This window comes from Falco naumanni, chromosome 12, assembly GCF_017639655.2.
Source record: "Falco naumanni isolate bFalNau1 chromosome 12, bFalNau1.pat, whole genome shotgun sequence".
In the NCBI taxonomy this organism is placed as follows: domain Eukaryota; kingdom Metazoa; phylum Chordata; class Aves; order Falconiformes; family Falconidae; genus Falco; species Falco naumanni.
The window spans coordinates 25423226-25430731 of record NC_054065.1 but is presented as its reverse complement, the minus strand read 5'-3'; positions in this window follow the sequence as shown (position 1 = coordinate 25430731).

The window sequence follows — 7506 nt, the reverse complement described above, 5'->3', positions numbered from 1 at the left end:
CTTTTGTCCCCTGTAATGATGTTACACCTGAACAGGTGTTTCATATTCTGACCAGAATCAAATAACACAGAATCACAAAACCAAAGGATGGCTGAGGTTGGAAGGCACCTCTGCAGTTATTCCCCCCCAGGTGCAGGACTCTCCTTTTCCCTTTGTTGATGTTCATAGGATTTCTGTTGCTCATTTCTCCATCCTGTTGAGGTCCCTCTGAATGGCAGCACAACCACCTGGTGTATTTGCCAGTCCTCCCAATTTTGCTTTGTCTGCAAACTTGCTGAGGTTGCACTGTGTGCTGTTAGCCAGGTCATTACTGAAGATGTTAGAGAGTATTGGCCCTGGTATCAACCCCTGGGCGCACAACCAGTGACAACCACCAGCTGAATTTCTAGCTGCTGATTACAGCCCTCTTGACCCCCACAGTTCAGTCAGTTTTCAGCCCACCTTGCTGTCCATTTATCTAGTCTGTATCTTATCAGTTTGTCTGGGATGAACATGGTTTTGAAAGCCTTACCAAAGCAAAGACAGACAACACCAACTGTTCTCACCTCACCCACCAATGGTCGTGTGTGATTTCCTATTCATATATCTGTGCTGGCTACCCCAGCTCTTCTTGTCCTTTGTATGTTTGGAAATTGTTTCCAGGAAGATTAGCTCCATCACTCTCTTGGGGATCGGGGTTTGGCTGAGCAACCTGGAGTTCCCCAGATCTTCCTTCTTGCCCCCTGTGAAAACAGAAGGGATACTTGCTTTCTCCCAGTCCTTGGTAGCCTCCTCCAGTCACCACGGTCTTTCAAGGATTATTGAGAGTAGCTTTGCAGTGAATTGATCAGTTCCCTCAGCGCTCACGGGTGCATCCACTGATATCCCATGGATGTTCAGCCTGCTTAAATGTTCCTAACCTGATCCTTTTCCATCCTCCAATCCTCCCTATATTACTAGAGGTTCACCTACTCCTGTTTCCACTTCTTATGCACTTCCTTTTCATGTCTGCATTTTGTTAGGAGCTCCTCATTCCTTGATGCAGGCCTCCTGCCACCTTTGCTTGATTTCTCGTGCATTGGGATGCACTGATCATGAGTCTGGAGGAGGTGATCCTTGAATATCAACCAGTCCTCCTGGGCCACTCCTTTCTCCATGGCTGTCTCTCACAGGGTTGTTCCAAGCAGGTCTCTGAACAGGCCAAAGTGTGTTGTCCTGAAGTCCAGGGCTGTGGTCCTGATTTTGCTTTTTTCCTGTTCTCTCAAGACCTGTAGTTCCACCATCTCAAGGTCACTACAACTAAGGCTGCCTCTGACCTTCAAATCCCTGAAAAATTTGCCTTATTTGTAAATCTGAGGTTGATCAGAGCACTCCCCCTCATCTGCTCCTTGGTCACCTGCATCAGGGCATTGTCATCAGTGCACTCCAGAAGCTTTCTGGATTGCTCTTGACCCACTGTGGTGTCCCTCCAACAGGTATCAGGGTGCTCGAAGTCCCCATGAGGACCAGGGCCTGCAAACACGAGGCTTCTTACAGTGGTCTGAAGAAGGCCACATCTAATTCTTCCTGGTCAGGCAATCTTTAGCAAACACCCATCACAACGTTGCCTACATTGGTCTGCTCTCTAATCCTGGCCCATAAACTCTCAGCTGGCTTGTCATCCCTCTGTAGGCAGAACTCCACGATTTCCTGCTGTTCTGTCACATACAGGGTGACATCTCCTCCTCTCCATCCTGCCTGTCCTTCCTGAAGATCCTGTATTGATCCATCGCAGCACTCTAGGCTTGTGAGCTACCCCACCACATCTCTGTGACCCCAGCGAGGCTACAGCCCTGTAACTGCACACACATCTCTAATTCATCGTCTCTGTTCTCCCTAGTTAGATTTTAAGCTCTATCTAATTCAAATGTCTCACTGTTGCAAATGATACCAGTTCAGGTTTCAAAAGAGTAATATTTTATTGTTAACCCACATATGCATATAGTGTATTAGGAGCTGGTATTTTAATTATGAACATATCTAAGGCATAGAGAGCACAAGCAGTTTTCTAAATTTTAATGTGTGCTGCCTTACTTACAAGGCCACGGTGCTTTTCTGCTTCTGTCAAAGGGAATCTGATCCTGAACCTGTTGTATCATGAGCAGATTCTATAAAACTAACACGACTTTCCTCCTTCCCCTTTACATAAATGCTGAGCCAGGTATGTGGTTGCTATAATAATAATAGATTATTATTGTTATTGTTATCTTTATTATTATTATTATTTTACAATAGCAATTTTCTCTGACTCAGATGTGCAGACCTCTGTGTCACTACTATAGTTCATGGCCAATCAACAGCATTTGGAAAGCTGTTCCCATCTGGAAACCCTTTGCTATCATATGGGAAACGCATTGGTGATGTCAGCCTTGTACTTAATGGAAAGAGATCCACAAGACTTGAATTGTCACTGCTCAGCCAAAAGTGGCCAAGAACTGAATGTGCATGAAGCTCAAAATATTTTCTCAGCCACCGAGAAGATCACTTCATCCAAGGACCGAAGCTCATTGGCAGCAAAGGGCACTGCTCACCCTATTCTTGATCTATGGATAAGTAAAGTGCTTCTGTTTCCAGGCTCCCCTTCTAAGACGTTTCCTGAGCACTAAAAATGTTTCAAAAATGTAAAAGAAAACAGTTACAGAAAAATGATATTAAAAGAAAATTCCAAACTGCAGTGAATGCCTCTAGCCAAATTTCTAAACCGGGCAGCAGAGTGAGAGGAAATGGTAACATATTTTTGCAGCATTTACACTTTTTATGCTACTGCTGGCACACACAGTTTTGTGCCTGTAGAGAGAGCAAAATATTGGAGTCAAAATCTACCCTGTAGATCTGGGAGCGGAATAATATAGAAGTTCAGGTTCACAGCATAGGTCTGAAGATACAGTTGCGCCCTCAGGTTGAACTGCTTGTACGAAGTTGTGAGGGGTTTGATGAAAATTAGCAGCACTGCTGGGACAAGTGATTGAGGTTGGTGGCCCCGCCACAGGGACGGGCAGGTCCCTGCCAGGAGCCCACAGCCAGCTGGCCAGCCTGGGGCTGCTTAGCTCTGCGCCCACCATGGCACGAGTAGCTGCCAGCCTGGCTGAGCCGTTTGGGGATGGGTAAGGGAGCACGAAGGTCCTGCTGGGAAGATGCTGAAGGTCCTGCCGGGAGGATACTGGCGCCATTTGTGTCTTGGGGGAGAAGAGGCAGAGCAGGCTGAGGAGGAAGCCCCAGGAAACCCACATCGTTGCTTAGCAGTACTCATAGGAAACACTTTTGTTTGTTTGCTCATCTTAAACTTTCACATAAGAACCCTCAGTCCCTTTGAAACTTCTTTAGAAATGAATGAAACACGGCATTAAGTGGCTGATACATAAATCAAACCATTACTGTAACTGTGGAATGATCAGTAGAGACAAACAGTCTCTCTTTAGTTTGTTACTAGCCTGGAAAAAGCATTAATTAGCACTAATGAATCACCAGAGCTATGACTGAGCCAGGTTTCCAGCATTGCCAAAACACAAGCATGATTCAATTAATGCTGAAGGTTTTAGTGCATGTGTTTTTATGGAACAGTCTTTTGACACTAGTGTCTTTTTAATAATGCTTTGCAAATCTCTTCCAATATTATTGCGTGCAGACTGAGCTTCCCAATTTACTGCGAACAATAAAGACTCAGTAATGCATTTGTGACCTCTTTTTGGAAGAAATACTCATCTGGGTAATGTAATTATTATGTAAATTACTTAAAGTTAATGGTATTTTCTATTTATGCTGGATTTACTGCTGTCAGAGTTGATGACTGACTAGCACTAGAGCTTAGATATTGGCGGAAAAGTTAATGTGTTATTTAATTTAATTTAAAGATTCCGAGAAACTGCTTCTAGTGCGTAAACAAAACCTTATCAAGCGACCTCCACAACAACTTGTGTTTTCATTGGTAATCTCTGCAATTCAGAGACAGGGGCCAAACTGTGCAATCTGACTCAATAGGGGATAATGTGGAATCATACTGAGGAGTTGTGAAAGACCATATATTATTCTTGCCTAATGTCCTCAGAGTTGGGGGAAAGATAGTGCAGCCTCTGCCTTTGCTGTGCAGACAGCTCGGTCCTCTTCAGGCGAAGTCTGAGCTCAAACCAAAAGGTGGCAGAAATTACTGTTCCTGAACCATGGAGTGGCACAGCCTGCAGCTGCTCCTTCGTTGCTGTCCTGGCCTGGCTTATTCCCAGACATTATGATCTTCAGGGACAAAGTGATGTTCTAAACCCTGAAATGCTCAAATTTTCAAACCAATACGAAGAGGTTTCCTATCTGTGATCCATGAAATTGAAGGCAGGTGAAAGCCTTCCTAGTTAAGGGTGACTGAGGAAGAAATTATGACATAATACCCAAGCTCTATTTTGCTGCTGGGTGTCAGGAGCAGACCTAATACCTCCCTCTGTAGCAGGAAAGTCACTGACATTTTTCCAACAGTCTCTGCCTTTCAAAAGAGACTTGGAATTCCTTGTTTTGATGGAATAAACTAGCTCACAATCCTGAACCATCCACAGCGCTTGGAGCGGAGACATATCTCACAGGTTCTCTAAGTATGCCTTAACCTGAGTTTATGACAAACCAACATTCACCAAACATGAACTACCGATGCTTATAATCTTTTTTTCTTGCCACACTTCCTTGTCACACTTTCCAGGCCCTCCACCTCTTACCTGAAACTGCATTGCTGCTGCTTCCTCCACAGGGAGCCTGGAAGGTCACCCACAGTACTGGATGAGCAAAGGGAGCTCACTGGCCAGGGAGAAAGTAGCAGCCCTGGCAACACAGGAGCTTTGCATTTACCCCTGATTAGTAACCTGAATGTACTGCTGAGGAAAAGACATTTTGCATTTTCTCTGGAAAAACCTTAACATGGCCATTAAGACCATGAGCTGATGATACAACTGATAAAGAAGGTGTGGAAGCAGAATTCCCTCATGCAGGGGTAGTCTATACTAGAAACATTTATTTGAATCTCTACATCCTTCGTCTACTTGCAGTCTGAGGAGCTGAATAAAGCAGTATAGCTGTAAGCAAAATCAGATTTGCAACATCACACAAACCCCGCAAAGTACCATGTCCCAGACGGCCGCCAGCTTTGCCCATTTCCAGTGTGTCTTGCGCTTGCACTCATCTACTCATCTTCTCTTCTTTGCTGCCAAGGCTGTCTGCTGAAAATCTTTTTTCTTAGGAAAGGTCCAGCAATCACTCAGTGGGAGTACACGAGGCTGTCAGCTCCTCCTATACCACTAACACTGGGCTTGTAATCTTTTCCACTACAAGCCAAAATTTCTCAGCGCTTATGACCCAGAGGTACACATTAATTTTGGTCTGAAACCTAGAACAGGAGGAATTAGGCCACCCAGCTCTGAACTAAGGACAAAATTCCCAAGCTATGTGTTGCCCCTATGAGAAAATTACAGGTCTCAGTTCCAGCTGGGAATATTTATGACATTCGGTATGTCTACACATTCTCACTGTAAGGGACAGATTGTCAAATTCTGCTTTTGGTTACATGCATGCAGCCCAAGTGAAATCAGTAAATGATCACATCACCAGCCTCTCCAGTGAAACCTACGTTTTTTATAAGCTTCAATTACAGATTTTTTAGTTTTTTTCTGTCTACTATCACATAAAATAGGAAATTAATTTTTAAAAAATAACAAAATAACTTTATAAACATAGTGCAAACTAAGAAAACATCAGAATCTTATAGCATGGAACTGTAAGTCTACCAGTAAAACCTGTTGGCACTGGTGTGGTGTATTTGTGTCATATTTTTATTTGCATTTAAATCTTGAACTTGTGGTACTTCACGTGAGGCTGAAACCTGAGAGGAGACCAAACCAGGTAAACAGAATAAGCTTTATTAAAGCAGTGACTTACAGAGTAACTCCAAGCGTAGCTAAAGTTCCCTCTATAGTAATTTCACAGGGCCTACTGTTTTCTCCAAGTTCATCATCTTTCTAACCTATAAGCTACTTTCCGTAGCCTATGCAGACGGTTAAAAGTCAGGATGTTACCATTTTCCATTTGGATCTTGGCACTGTCTCTTTAGCACAGGTTTATTTCATTCTGCTGCTGTGAATCAACCCCCGCCCCCGTTCAGCTTAGGGGGTAACATACAGAGCTATCAGAAGTGATGTTTGTTTCTCTAAAATCCAAATGCAGCTAACTTCTCCAGAACAACCAGTTCTCTTAATATTAGGAAAACGCACGCTGCAGTCATCATGTGCACTTCCAGTACAACTCCTCTTATCTGCAATTCCTGTGGGCTCCATTTATGACTCCTCTCCTTTTCTCCAAATGCTCAGTTGATTGTTTTGTTCATCAGAATAATCCCCCAAAACAATACTTGTGTGGTTGCAGTATGTTAGTAATTAATAATTTGCCCAATTATATTTAACTCTGGTGCAGTTATCCCTAACTGCATCCCAGTTAGAGAATGGCAACAGCATGACACTGTTGAGGAGTCTAAACAAATTTTTTAAGACCCTTATACACAAGACGGAAAAAACATTGACTTGACAACATGCAGGACTGGCTATAAACAGAGGGGACCTGCCCCAGTAAAAGCAAAGATAATTTGATGTTATAGTCAAGGGCTTTCTGACAGCCCTACCTGTTGACAGATGAGGTTTGATATGCTTTAAACTTAATGTAATTTCATTTTGATGAAGAAACAAGCAAGTCGCTTCTTTACTGATCTATGCAAACAAACTCTTTGTTGTTGTTTTTTTATAGGTATCATATCAAAACAATATTATCTAATCTTTTTTCCAAGACCATTTCTCCTCTATAGCACCCTTCAGAAAAGATTACTAAGCCAGCAGCCACCTCTGAAAACTTCTGCTTTGTGATTTTCTCTGTTGGAAGAACATAACTACAGAAAAATAAAAAGTAGTAGAAAGATTCTTTCATCTTCTATGTTTATTTTTCTTAAAAATGAGCAAGGATATGAAAATCAGAAGATTGTTAGTTGGTGGTGGGTGTTTTTGGAAAAAGTGAGCAAATATGTTTTAGATTGAGCTTTTTGTGTATTGCTTGCTAACAGGTTACCTGAACTTAATATTTCTTCGGAGATTTCTTTTTTATACAGTAAAAGTGCTGTTGGTAGAAAGATGGGATGTGTGTGTGGATCTGAGGTGTCAGGTGATACATGTAACAGGCAGTATTTCACTCCCAGCCAGTGTGAGGAACATGGCTAGAGAAATGCTCTACTCTAATTAAGGCTGTATCTGTGTATTTATAATAAAAGTGTGCCGAAGATCACATGGTAAACATCACCAGTGTTGAATCTTTTGGGTGATGTTATCATGCCTTTTCAAATCCAAATGCAGCAGTCACTGCTAGTCAAAGAATTTCCCCTTAGGGGCCACAACTTTATTTTGTCTTCTGTTTCCCTGGGGATTTACCCAGCTTCAGCAGGGCTTTGCAAGTACATGTGAGTGGAACACCCCCATGGTC